The sequence below is a fragment of the Empidonax traillii genome, unplaced genomic scaffold (assembly GCF_003031625.1).
Source record: "Empidonax traillii isolate 1590-97213 ecotype Southwest subspecies unplaced genomic scaffold, ASM303162v1 scaffold33:size3420811, whole genome shotgun sequence".
Taxonomy (NCBI): domain Eukaryota; kingdom Metazoa; phylum Chordata; class Aves; order Passeriformes; family Tyrannidae; genus Empidonax; species Empidonax traillii.
Window position 1 is genome coordinate 1,559,408 of NW_020955226.1, and position 14,508 is coordinate 1,573,915.

The window sequence follows — 14,508 nt, forward strand, 5'->3', positions numbered from 1 at the left end:
GAGGAGAAATCCATTTTAGAAAAGATGCTGAAATAGGTTGGTGTCCACCTGGCAAATTTCTTGTGCTGTTTGGAAAAGCAAGACGGTTCAGATTATGAACCGAGTTATATCTACAGCATTACAACCAGTTCTGGTCAGTATGTAAATGAAAATAAGAGCTTCTAGCAGTGTACCTGATCAGAAAGACTAAGGGCAGAGGGCAAGAGAGATAAAGGAGAAGGATGCCTTTCTTCCTTTGGTAAAACATTCCTGTGAAGCATTTAGCCTTAAAGCAGAGCTTCTCTATGGGAAGGATAACTATACACTCCTGCGATGCTTGCTTTAGTCCCTAACATGTTTTCCATGTGAAAGAATAACATGACCTCTTTTACCTTCTAAACAGTTCAGGTAAAATACTTAATTTAAACAAATCACCCCCCAACAAACTGGCAAACACCCAAAAATACAAGGCCTCTGAAATCCTGCAAATGTAACAAAATGCTGTGATGCCAAAAAGAACCGACTGCAGCTTTTAAAAAATTTTTAAAACCACCAAAATTTTATTTTCTCCTTAATTATATGCTTAACAATAACTATAAAGCAAGCATTCAGAAATTATTTTTTAAAAAGAAACAAAAGGTAGGGGGTCGGGTGGGGGGATCCATGCCAACAGCTCACATCAATGCACAAAAGTCTAGGATTTCACATCCTGCTGGCTTACCTGATAAAATGGGAATTTCAAAAGCATTATGAAGAAAACGAAAATTTAAAAAACACCAAGACATAGTCATGATGAAAAGCTTGAAATGCTAATAAACTTGTTCAGATTCTCAGTTGCAAAAGATTACAAAGTGTTTATAAATTGCTGCATTCTCATCGAGAAGGGGGGGGCGGGGGAAAGACCTCTGCAGTATCCTCTCTGCTTCATTCTCGGCTTCCTGTTCTAAGGCTCATTCTGTGGCACCTAATACAAATCAGCAAATAGCAGGGGAAAAAAAAAAAGGGGGGGGGGGAGGGGAGGAGGGGGAAGAGAGACAGAGAGGAGGGTGAAGAAAGGAAAAAAGGAGGAGGGGGGGTGGAAGATAGCAAGCCATCACCTTAAAGGACAGCCCCATCTATCGGCAAAAGCAAAGAACAGGCTGTTAAAGATCGCTTTTTAGGAGATTTTCTGACTTAAACGAGTCTGAAAATCTGCAACCCCGTTTTCCTTCAGCAAGGAACAAAGGGCAGAGGTTGCTCTGAGAAGTAGATTTCTTTATGCAGCGTTAAATAAGCTAAAGATTTCAATAATTTTCACTTCTTTTCTGGTAATTACTTGTCTCTGAAACGTGCGAAGGAAATACTTTGGGTAGGTGCCGGCCATTACGAAAGCACCAGACACCTTTCCAGGTCAGCCCCTGGCATGCCTCAGCTAAATATTACCTGTCCTCTGTCTCATTTTACACCTCCCCACTGAGTACTGGTGGTAGATTCAACACCATCAGTCATGGGTTCAATCACAAAAAAAGAAAAAGGGTTGCTGCGCCTGAGTCCCGTGACGTGTCCATCTATTACAGACTGCGCTGCTAATCACGGCGCCTGGTACACGACTGCCACGTCAGCTCTATACATTCCCTGTATTCAGATGGCAGCTGCGCAGCCAAATCTGGAACCTAGACAAAAAGATGCTCCTTTTTAAAATTCAGCCTGCTAAGTAACAGTAACTGCTAACACAATGAACTCCATCTGCATTGGCTCAGCCTCAGTTTGAGCTAAATCTGATGGCATTATATATTTCTCACTTTGCTTTATTGCCAAAAAAAAAAAAAAAAAAAAAAAAGACAACAACAAAAAAAAAGTCGGGATAGCCATGAGCAAACACTTCTGAAAACCCCAGTGTCCACCATGCTGGAGGGGGGTGAGTGCAGCATGGTAGGAAAGGAAGGAAGGGGGCAGTGACTGGGAAGGTAAGAGATGCACAGAAGACGGGCCAAAAGTAATGCATTTATTTCATTGTTTAATACCATTTCTGCATGTAAAGATAGAAGAAAACAAACCTAATTCATACCTCCATGCAAGAAGGCTACAATCCATGATATAAAATATTTGTAACATCAGCCTCTGATTCAGTGACCCCAGGCAGCTTTAATGAACTTGACGCCTTAGAGTCAATTCCAGTATTGTTCTGATAAAGATTTGTTCCAATATTTTTACATCAAGAGATTTTGACTGCTTACATTTCCCTTGAATCCAAACCATGTGAATATGAATTTCTCTACCTCCTAGTGGTGACCTGACATGCTTGTCCCTTCACAAGAAGCACTCGGAATCTCTCAGTATAACACCTAATTTCCAAGCATTTATCAATACAGAATCTTATGAACAATTGTTCTAACAATGAAATCCAATCTCACAGAATTTTAAATATTTTCTCTTCAAATATAGCAGTGATTAAAAGAACACAGCAAGCAAGCTTATGACACTAAATATTAAGTTAAAATTCACCATAATAATATACATCATAATAAAATACACCATAATTCTAGTACTCAAATACTGACATAAAAAGGGCAAGACCAAACTGGACACAATCATGCAACCTGTCTCCTTTGAATACGCCTGAGGTCTGATTTAGAACTGCTTCCCATGCTTTCATCTATCATTGCTGTTGTGATTACCAGTTTTGAACTTAGCTTTTCTGGTGGCACTGCTGGTAGATTGCTCAGACAGGTCCCCATTAGCCCAATGCAGTTCCAGTCTATGACCTTCAGGTAGAAGGAGCTTTCTTTAAACCATTATCTTTTTATTATCAGCTGGTAACACACTCATCAACTGTTTCATGCTTTCTTAGGTATAACTCTAAAGGCTGATTTGTTTTTATTTTTTTGTATATTTGCAAGGTTCTTCGGGGTCATGAAGAACATTTTCAGGTGAGAAATTACCTTGGAGCGCTAGTAACATACCTGACTCAGAATCATCCTAAAAATTTTAAATACTAAACAGATGTTCAGATACTATTGCTGATGCCAAATGATCATTCACAGAAATTTGTCTGTTAATGGAGGATATTTCTGGAAATGCTGAATTTTCTGGTGTTTATAAACACAGACTCAGATAAAAGGTAGAATACTTGCTCCTCAGCTTGAAGTTTTAATATGAGTTCCTCCAGTCTTTGCTATAATCTGGGCATCTTTGACAGGTTACAGACATAGCTCCTTTAAAACCTTGCACTTTGAAATGAAATAAACAACACAAAATTAAACAGTAAACCAGGAATGAATGAACTAAGGTGTCCTCCTTTAAGGAAGAACTTAGAATCAGTAGAGACTTGGCACAGGATGCTTAATATGACCACTGACTTTGAGAAATCTCCAAGTATAATAAACAGAATATGAAAGTTTGGGGTTTTTTTAAGCAGCATTTCTTGTGCCTCAGATTTCACTGGTCACAGTGGTATAACCAGGTGCCCAAATTCAGCTCCAGCAGCTTATATAGTCAGGAAAATAGATAGGGTCTCTGGTTATCTTAACAAGCTCGTTTGGTAGCTTCTAACTGTCATTTGATATGGGGTTTGAGAGAGAAGACTTCATCAACACAACAGCAACTTCTTTCCAACTGCTAAAGAGCTACATCTCATGAATTCTTATATATTTAATGTTTTAAACCTAGACATTGCACCACAACTAAAGAAAAAAAAAGGTTTCTTAATCACAGTTTCTCTAAGATCCACGGAAAGTTAATAAATAAAACATGGTCTCCCTTCCCTTTCCTCTCCAAAATTAACTTGCCTTTTTTATTGTCTCTAAACAAATAGGACACTGGTAATAGCTAGTCAAAACCAAGGATACTCATTGCATTTAGTTTGGAAATTTTTGAGCACTTCTTCCTGCAAGTGTAGTGACAACTCCCTCCCTGAATGCCCAAGCATAAATCATCGTAATGGGCAAGGGCTGAAGCAATCATCCAACAGGCCCAAAGAAGAACCCTCTATGCCCTGCAGAGCAAGGACACAGTTGCCAGGCAAACTTTCCATTGCAGCCATGAGCTTGCAATCTTGCAGATTTCAGGTTCTGCAGACATGGTAACTTTGCATTAATGGAGGTCTGTGGTTCACTTGCTCTCATAAAAATTTTGACCAGTCCTACTCTTGGCTCTACCTCAGGAATACTGCGTAAATGTTTAAAAGCACTGGTGAAGAACATCCCACTAAGTTTTTGGCTCAAGAGCCTTAGTGATCACCAGGTGTTGTGAGATACTGTTTTTCTGCAGAATATGAAGGGATTCATCTGGAAGTTCTTCTCTGGTGATCCTCTGCAGCACAGTTCCCTTTCTGAATGGAACCTATAATGAACTGCAACTGGAGAAAAAAGAGAGTGTAGTCCTTTTTGTTACTATCCTGTTTCAGCATTTTTGGTGCAAACGAAGTTGTGTACCATCTAGAGAAACCTTTAAAATTAACCTTACAAGCTGAGATGTTCATATGTGACAGTAAACCACATAAGTAACAATGCAGAATAGTGTGCTCTACATACACAATTATTAAAGTGTTAAGAGCAATAAATATATATATTTAATGACAGTCTGAGATATATTTTATTTATCAAAACATTAAGAAATCTCCCTTGATTCTTTACAGTATCTCTTTCTAGTGTTCTAGGAATGAATTCTATGAATTCCAATGGATGTGGAAAACAGCTAATGGAGTGTTTAATATACAAGGGATGAGCCAATCAAGTTCCTCCATGGACAAGCAGGTGAACATGATAATCCAGGGGACATTTTCTCCTTCTAAACTTGTGAACCAATTGTACTGCAGCCACAGAAGTGCTAAACAAGCAGTTAAGGGTGGAAAAATATAATAATGGAAAACCAGAACCTGTAAAAATGAGATTAACTGTAGCAACACAGAAGACTCCATCCAACCAACTTTAAGGAAAAGCAAGGAAAACCTCTGAATAAAAAGAATAGTAACTTTTTTCACAGGGAACAGAGTACACCTGCCAGCTTCTAAACAGGTATCTTCAGAAGAGACAAAGCCCATTTCTACAGCAATAGATTTTTATCACATTTGGAATGTTTTTGCGTACTAGTTGCAAATAAAAAAAAGCTGTTCTGGACAAGGAAAGATCTGCATTTGTGAGCCCATGGTTACCTGGAAAGCTTGACAATTTTACTATTTCAGTCTTGCATTCAGATGTTCATGAGATAAACAAAAACACAGATCTTCGTAGTCTTCCAATTTAGCACTAACTTAGCATATGATTATCATCACTCAACTACTCAAAATAGGCAGATAAAATCTGAGATATAAATACCTTTATAGAAAATAATAGTGTACTATATATTGCTATACTTTTTTACATCACGGATTACAAAAATGGTCTCACCATTGTTTATTCTAGAAAAATTCTTCTAAAATAACCTATTTCACACACTTTCATATTGATTCCATGCTCCTAAGTTTTAGTGTCATTTCCATGCCTATGAAGAGAACAAGGTAACCTCCTTGCAGTACAGAAAACTAGTGCTGTGAGGAAAAGTGAAAAGTTTGTCAGAAACTCAAACTGCATATTGTGATTTGAGGAAGTATAGAGAATACTGAAAGCAAGCTACTGATGTAGTGGATTGGACAATTCCACTAAACCACAGAAAAATAACAGAAGGAGGCACTGACCATTAAGGGTCATTCTACACTGTAGTGGGTTCAAAACATATTTTACTGCTCAGATTCAATTTCTCAGACCCAAAGTGATACACCAGAATATAGGATATATAAATCCACATAGGAAACACCATTTTCTAACACTGTAGTATCTGCAGCTTGCTATGCTCAGAAGTACTGTGCATGCCCTGCTGTGAACCCTGATGCAAAAAATAAAAATTACACTTCCAGAAAATCACTATACATTTAAAGACAGTAAGTATTTTTTTCTTCTAATTGAATAGATAGGTTATTAATACTCCTTGAGTCTGTAAGAAAATACCTCAAGCACCCACACTTGAGATGGGATGGAACACAGTGTACTCATATATAATAGCATAACTATTTTAGAACACTTCATGCAGCAAGAAACAAAGAATGTGAAGCACATCATTATTATAATGCGTGGTACCTAGTAGTTTTGTTCTAATTTCTGTATTATTCTATTACTTGTTTGAAAGTCATACTTCTGTATTTTGAAACATGAAAATATACCTATAAAATGTTATACAATGTAATATACTGCATTGCAACAGAGGTGTTATTGAGATACCAAAAATCATTTTCCTGAAGCTAACTTTCACAATGTAATGAATGAAGGCACCAGCCTGGTATTTCTCCTGAATCACAGCATAGGCTTATATGACTGTCATTTGAAAAAAAAAAAAATAAAAATTTGGTAACTGGTAAGGTAAGGCCATGATGAAGAGAAAATCGACTGCTTGGCAGTTCTTTTCCAGAGAAAGAGAGTTTTTAAAGATAATAGGAAAATGATAAAACAACTCATCTCACTTCGGAACAAGTGCTGATATTAAATTCTATCAGTTATTTCTAGAACAATGTGAAGAACAACTAGTTTCCTTTGGGGGGGGGGGAACCACATTTAAAAGACTTACATTATTTCCATAAAAATTAGTTTTAATCTGATATTAATACATAAACTTTTATTAATATCCAATCTTATTTTGACTTAAGGAAGGGGCCCTGGTACTTATTCTTAAAGTAAGCAGTTACCTATTGAACATGAAAATTCCGTAAATGCCATATTTTAAACAGCAAGTAATTTTGCATTTTTAATTTTCTGTTTTGACACTCAACATAATTCAATACAAACATCACTATTTTTAAGTTAATATTAAATGAAAGTAAATTAAATGGTAGTAAGCTGTTAAATATAACCCTGTCCAAAGTTTCTCTCCCCTTTTTTTTTTTTTTAAGTTCCCCTGTGTTTTTGAATTTATTAATGTATCTTAAATTGGTATTATTTAATTTTCACAAATTGCTGACTTCCATGGAGGAGTCACAATACCACAGAACAAAAAAGTTGCTGTCCAAGGTACTGCACATAAAGACAAGTGTTCCAGTTAATCTCTCAAATGTATTAAAAATATTTTTAGATTTATTAGGCAGTGATTTTCCATAGGAAGGAAGCTAGCCTTGTTGAAATTCCCTACATGATACTGCAGTATCAGTGTTATGCTGTTACTTTCCAGGGCCTCTTCTGCTGCATTCCAGTATGATCAGACATTCCAGCACCTGGCAATACCCAGCATGTATAATTCATTTAAGGACAAACCTGTTCTATACTTTGTTACAGACTGATTTGCAGAAGGGTTTAAATCCAAAAAATGTCTTTGAATTCTACACGGTGCATTAAAAAAAGCTACCCTCTCATACAAACCTAGCTCACATGCAGTGTTCTGGCATTCTGCAGAGCAGTCACTAAATGTAATTTTATCTGCAGTATTCACATTACATATCTCAGAAGCATACAGATTCACAAATTCATGCAGTAAATGACAAATAGCATCCTGAATTTAATGGCTACTTCAGAAAATAACCATAGAGTAGAAGAAAATTAAGTACCTTTTTGCTTATTTTGTTTAGTTTAATAAAAGAAGCATATTTGTAATTTGCAAGGCTAAAACAATGCAACAGCCAAAAACTGCAGTAAACCTCTCAGAGCTAATAGCAATATCCAATAATGTTTTCCCACACCATCTTCAAGTAAATGGATTTAATTCACTGCTTAATCAGTCAAATTAACCCTAATCCCCATATGGTTAGAAAGGACATTCATTAAACAAACCCAATTTATGATTTATTTATTTACAAAGTGTCTCAAAGCTGTGATGCCTAGAAGAAGTACTACTCTGTTAATTCAATCATGCTGACAGGGCTGGTTTCACCTAGCAAATTATCTCTGCAATTCACAGCATGGCTGACAGCTATCTGCATAGAAAAACAGCACAGTAACCACTTAAGTCATGCAAAAACACTCACCCAAGAAGATGTAGCAAAGATCAGGATCCAGCTTCCAGACCCCATGAAGCTGAGGGAGCAATCCACTAGCTTGCTCAGGCCAGCAGTGTCTCTCCTACACTTGACCTAGACTGCCTTACATAATGAGGAATCAGTGCTGTATCCTGTGTGGAGGAGCAAGCTGAATGTCATCACTGGCAGAAGTAGGGAGGACTGGCAGCAAGCAGGCTGGTGGTTAGCATGGAGATCACGAAGTCTGCTTTCCCTGACTGTTCTGGGAGAAAACACAAGAACAGCTCAGAAATGCTGGTGTCATTCCTCCCCTGGAACGAATGACCGGAAGGAGCGAGGGTGTTACAAATGTGAGGCAGGCAGCAAGCACTAAAGCTGCAGCTGTACCTGCTCGCCAGGCAGCAGAGTTCCTGTCACACTGTGTCTACAGGAGAGCACAGACACAGCTGATAGGAGAGCAACAGCAAGGCAAAGCGAGGAACCACAGACAGACTGCTCCTGCATACGTTTGTCTAAGTCTTACTTGCTGTGGTGAGTAGAAGAAAAGCAATGGTATAAGATAAAATCTGGGGTTAATTTCCAGAGGAAAGTGCTATTCCCTCAAATAAATCTTACTGCATGAAGGTTAGTTCCTGGAAAATATCCTTTTTTTTTACCTGCTTTACATGGTGTTACAGAGGTTAAGGTGCTTGTATTACAGAGATTTTATTTTTCAAGAAAATGATGAGTAAGATACATTCCAGGTTGTGAAGATGTTTACAGTCATTTCTATTTGGGTTTTTGTTTGTGGGTTGATTTTGGTTTTGTTTGTTTGGTTTTAGAGAAACATTGCTATATTGTTATTGTTTGGGTCCTGTCAGCACTTCTGTGTAGGGCACAACAGGAGAAACAAATATGCAGGCTTAGACAGCTATTAGAAACTTACACAACCTTGTTTATAGAAAGTACTTTATAATAACTAAAATTACTTCATATAACTTGTATTCCATATTTTGTTTAATTTTAATAGTTCAGTAGTAAGCAAAGAGCCTTAAATACTGATAATGCATATACAAACTACTCTTGAATGAATATTTTGATTGATGGAGTTTCTCCTTACAAAAAAAGGCAAAGGTTCCACTAAAATGGGGCATCTAAAGTTTTCTAATTCTGTTTGAGACAGCTAGATTAGGCATAATCAAGAGGAAATCCAACTGGACACAAAATCCTGTGGCAAAATTAAAAGACAGGTTATGAAAAGTTTTAGTCTCAAGGTGGAACACTTGAGGTGGACTGCATTTTACAGGAGTAAGGTTAGGTACAGGGACTATTATACTTAGTTATGTCCTTAGCTGAGTAAACATGACTGGGGCTCTAATCTCAAATGGGAATATAAAGGTGAATGTGAAAAGGATAGAAAAAATCCAATTTCTTGTTTACAAAATCTATTTGAATTATTAGTTTTCTTTTAAAGATAAGCATACAATGAATTTTCTATCAAATTTGATAAGTTAAAAAATTGCTTTATTGTCACTGGTTTTTGAAAGATATATTGCTGTTGTCCCTTGTTAAATGCTCTTCTATTTACTTTTTTGAGTATTTAAAAAAAAAGGTGAAAAAAAAAGGAAAAATATCAGCAGCATTTGATAGAAAAGGCAGATCCCTCATAAGACCCACAGCTACCATATCCTGAGTTAAGTATAATGTAGAAACAAAAAAGTGTAAAGGAAATATAATTTGAGAATAATTTTTTAAAACAGTTATTGCTGGATTTGAAATCAGTAACTTTTTCCCCAATCTTCACTATTTATTTCTACCACTTAAAAAAGTAACATTAAAAGTACCTTTGTGCATTTATTGTTTTATATATATTGGTGTGGACTGTTAATGAGGAATCCCTATTAAAACTAATTTCTACGTACCACCCTCTATTTCAGCATTTCAAGGGTTAAATGATATTACTTGCTTTAGAAAAAGTCTTTTTACATACTTGACCTGGGTTAATCAAGAGCTGAAAGTATCATGACCTGTATTAGGCTATGAAAGCATATGACAGAAGTTTAATTAAGTTTCAAAAACTTAGCAGCTCTGTTGATCATGGCACTTCAAACAGCAAAACAGCCAAACTACTCACCTAAAGCAAGCTCAGATGCCTCCACAGCCATGGCACTGTTAATATATCACCAGGGCAATCTGCCTACAGATAACCAAAAGTTGACTGCATCAGGTAGAAAAATAAAGAAAGTTCATCAGTAAATTACAGACAAACTAACCCAACATACAAAGATAGAGCAGGAAATGTCACCTTGACATTTTAGCAAACTTGACTGCCAGCACAGCAAAGGCAATACACAGTTTGCTTGATGTTCCAGTTTGGGCAAATTTGTCTAAGTTTGATGCAGCTGATTCCATCTTTGGGCAAAACAATGAACTAGATATTCCTTCAAAGAGCTTTTCCAGTCTTCTTTTCTATGATATTCCCCATAAACTGTATACCCAATTGCAGAACAATGACTGCCTCATCAAAGTCTGTTGTCATGAGGATACGTAAATACAGTGTAATAATTTGAAAACATTAGGCTGTTGTTGTTCAAAATACACCCGAGAGCCGTAACTTTTGTCTGGAGTATAAAAACTGTTTACTTTTCTCAGGTACTAGCCACCTTGCTCTCCCATTGAGCCACAGAACCTTTCAGTTTATAATAATTCTTATAAGCATTTTTCCTATACATGAACTTGGCCTGATCTCCTGGCAACTCAAGACTATCTTAACACAAATTGATACAGAAATTGCTGACGTGTAGGACTCTCAGTGAAAGACCATTTCTGAGCCAGCTGCACTGCTAATGTGAATAGTAATGTCTACTGCTTGACAACGGGAAGAAAATAAGTCAAGTTTATATCACTCTCAACTAGCAAATTAATTATTCTGGTGCCCCAGGAGATAGAAAGATTTCTGTCAAAGTAAATGAAGTAATTGCAGTTTGAAAAAATGTCTTTTAAAAATTGTATTTTTTTGCAAACGACTGTAGAACAAAGCTGCTGATCGGAAAAGAAAGGACTAGACGACCCCTTCACACAAGAATGGAGATGGAAATAGGCACATTTGGGGTTTTAATGAGGAGTTCTCGTCCTACACCCGTGTTATAAAGCTAATGCCAATCATTTTTTGCAGAAAACTGTAAGCCTATGAGAAAAGTTTTTTAATTTTTCTTTTATGGAAGATCTGGCAGTAGAAGTTTACAAGGCTTATCACTAAATTATCCTTACTATGTGAGTTTATTTCAATAAGGTCTTTTCTGTTCCATGGTGAAATGAAGGAAGCAGTATCTCGTAGACATTATACTTGCCAACAACCTTGAGTAAACAGGACAATTTTTTTTAGACACCTTGCTCTTAAGATGCCTTGCACATAAATAAATCATTACTTGAGGTTAGCTCATACTAAGATAGATTCCATTTGGGATCTGCTGGAACATTAAAATGCCCTGGTATCACTGACTGGAGAGAGAACTACAATATCTCGAGGTGCAGGTTTTTGGGTTTTTTCCATCCTTCTCTGACCTTTCTTTCTTTTCTCAAAATAATTTATCCCTTGTGTTCCTGAACGACCTGCAAAAGTGATTCATGCTGAAATGTGTAAACAGTGGCTCAAAGTCTTCAAAAAATAAATCCTTGTATTCAGACCTGGTAACACATGTTCTTATAAATAGGGGAGGAGGGAGATTCCATATAGGAGTCCTTTATTGCCTCTGAAGACCTTGCATGTGCTATTTCTGTAAGCAAAACCAATAAATGCATATCACATAACTCCTTTTTGAAGCAGGTAGCAAAAGGTTTTGATTTCTTTCTTTTAGTATTATCTGACAGCTCAAGACCTCAGTTTAAATATATTTTTATGTTATTTGACTCAGTCATATCACAATGAAGATCACTTGAGACCTAGTCAAAGAGGAATATTCTTCTCCCTTAGTTGACTAAACTGCCTGGCTTCTGACTGATGCCAATATTCAATAGGCAGAAGTACATCTCTAAATATTCTTTCACTCTTAGATGATACAAGAAGGTCCCTGATTTTTCTCCAAATTATGACTTATTCCAGCAATGATAGGTGAACCCTGAATTCTCAAATTCAGTGGATACTCCTTGAGATAGATATCAGTAATTTTGTAATTTTGTACTCACATGCAGTTCCTGATATAGAGCAATATACATTATTCTAAAAAATAACTGAAAAATTATAATCCAATTAAGCATAAAATCTTTTTACAATTGAACTATGAACACTGAATAGGTCAAGGTCACAGTAATCTTAATATTCATGGACTGGTCTTTCACTTCTCTTTGACATCTTTTACTCTACAATAAAACTAGCTACAATAGTCTTTTTAATTTATTTCCCAGAATTTTTGTAAGATTGAGAGTTGCCTATTACACCTCTAAGAGTGCCAAGCCACTATTTTTGTACTTATAAGAAAACATCTGCTGTTTTGCATATTAATACTAAAAGAGCATGCCAAAAATAGAGGAAAGAAAAAAGTTAAAATGAAAAAGCAGTTAATTAACCATTTGATAAATATGTCTATTTATTTGGAGTAAATGAATGATCTTTATCAACTGAAAATAATTAGTACTGGCAGGCTTTACTGTTGAATTTTCATCTATCAATGATTGCAGAATGTTGAATTTAGAGTTTAATTATTTTCAGCATCTCACTAAACTAGCTCTTATGAGCTGAAGAGCAAGAAACAAACCACACTTAGTTTTGGAGATAAAGTTGTAAGTCTCCCATCAGAACATTTCTATAAATTGTAGTGGTAGTGCCTTGAACTCCAAGCCATGAGTTATTGATGCCTAAGAACAGTATCAGGCAAAACAGATTTATGGTTCAGCATAATGAATGTACCATTAGCACTAAAAGCAGTAAGATGCCTTTTTTTTCCCCCTTTTTTTTTTTCCCCCAAACCCCTCCTAAATAGCCCACAGCATACATCATTTGTGATATTGATTTAACACAGATGCAGAACTGGCTAACAAAAAAATCTTGAAAGACCTACTGCAATGAACAAGTTTGTGAGACTGGTAGTCCCCTCTAGCAACACATGAAGATACAATCAGTACTGACTTTTAGCTATAAATTTATCACTTCAATTTCATTCTGGATTCAAGTAGCTTATTTTTTTCTTTCTTTAGTTGGCATGGACCTAGACTGGTCAAACTATATTTAGCCTTCATTAGGTTTTAATCTCTTCAAGTCTTTGAAATGCCTATATTACTTAGGGGGGTGGGGGCAAGAATTCAGATTTAGTTCTTGTGGCAGTATTCTTCATCCTGGAATGTGGTCAAGCAACTCCATAGGACAATGCCCTGTTTGTAAATCTATCAGTGGTGGGCTGAGATGGGATTCCAAGTGCTGCTTTTGGTATTGAATTATGCTAAACCATGGCATAAAACCGTAGTCTGGCATATCAACCCCAAATCACCATCCTGGTAGTGAGACAAAGATTTGGGAGATAAAATGCTAAGCTGACATGGAGACATCTGACAGTCTTATCACTCTATACTATAGAAGCCCAGCCCACTTTCATTCAATCAGATTCTTCTAACATGCCCCTTCTTGCAGTGTGTGGAGGTTCTCCCCTGAAGCGAGGACAACTCTTCAAGGATATTCCTTGAAGCTGAGTGAAAGAGAACTGCCCCCAAATGTTAGTATGGTCAGTCACAATGATCTCGAATTAATTTTTGTTTCTTTTTGCTTACTTTAATATAATTGCTTTAATATAGTGCACTCTACTATACACTACTAGTTGTTTGGGCTTTTATGCTGTATAATAAATAATTCTGATTAAGATATTTTGTCTCATCATTTTTCATAATAAATAATTCATTTTATATAAATATACCCAGTTTGCCATCTTTGATCCTGCAGAACAAAGTTGTATTTAAACTACTGACAAGGTCTAGGTCTAAGTTTGGATCCAGCTGCACCTAGGCTCCTTTCTCAGAGGAGGAGTTTAGAAAGCACCTTGTGACTCAACATGAGGGCTTCTCTAATAAATTTTATCTAAAGCCCCCAGTCTCATGACAATTCTTTAGAGAAAAGTGATACTTCTTGTATTTTGTTTTACCAGAAATTTTAGAAATATGATTAATAACTGCAGGGTAACAAAAGTGGGGGTGACCACTGTTAAATGTTTTCAATAGATCTATTTGGTTCCCACCAAAGTAAGTGTTCCAGTTCCTGTACTCTGTTCCTCTTATTTCCATCATTTGGATGCTTCCAGGATATAATACAGATACCCTTTTGGTCTCTTGCTTTTCTTCCCGAGAGGTTCCTAGTCACTTGGGCATAGTTTACAATATTAGAGTTCACAATTACCTAAAAAAGAAGCTCGTGTCTGGCAATTTTTCAGGTCTCTAGCATTTATAGCTGTTTTCCACAAAGGACTTACCGAGCAGTAATCAAAGCTCTCCAGGTTATGTATTTCACATCTAAATTTTGACCTTGCATGCTAGAAGCACTCAAAGGCAAAAGACTGTTCAACCTTCACACTATGCAGAGTTAAATATGCATGGTGCACAGGCATCTAGGTCAG

The 14,508-nt window shown here is 36.6% G+C and overlaps 1 protein-coding gene across 1 annotated transcript in view; it reads right to left on the reverse strand.

Annotated features, from left to right (window-relative positions):
* SCN1A (sodium voltage-gated channel alpha subunit 1) overlaps positions 1-8,292 on the reverse strand; it is a 91,931-nt gene extending 83,639 nt beyond the window's left edge. Inside the window, exon 1 of the mRNA XM_027911473.1 lies at positions 7,943-8,292. The gene's annotated coding sequence lies outside the window, so the exon portion shown is untranslated. The remainder of the gene's footprint in view (positions 1-7,942) is intronic.
* Between the last annotated feature and the right edge of the window lie 6,216 nt (positions 8,293-14,508).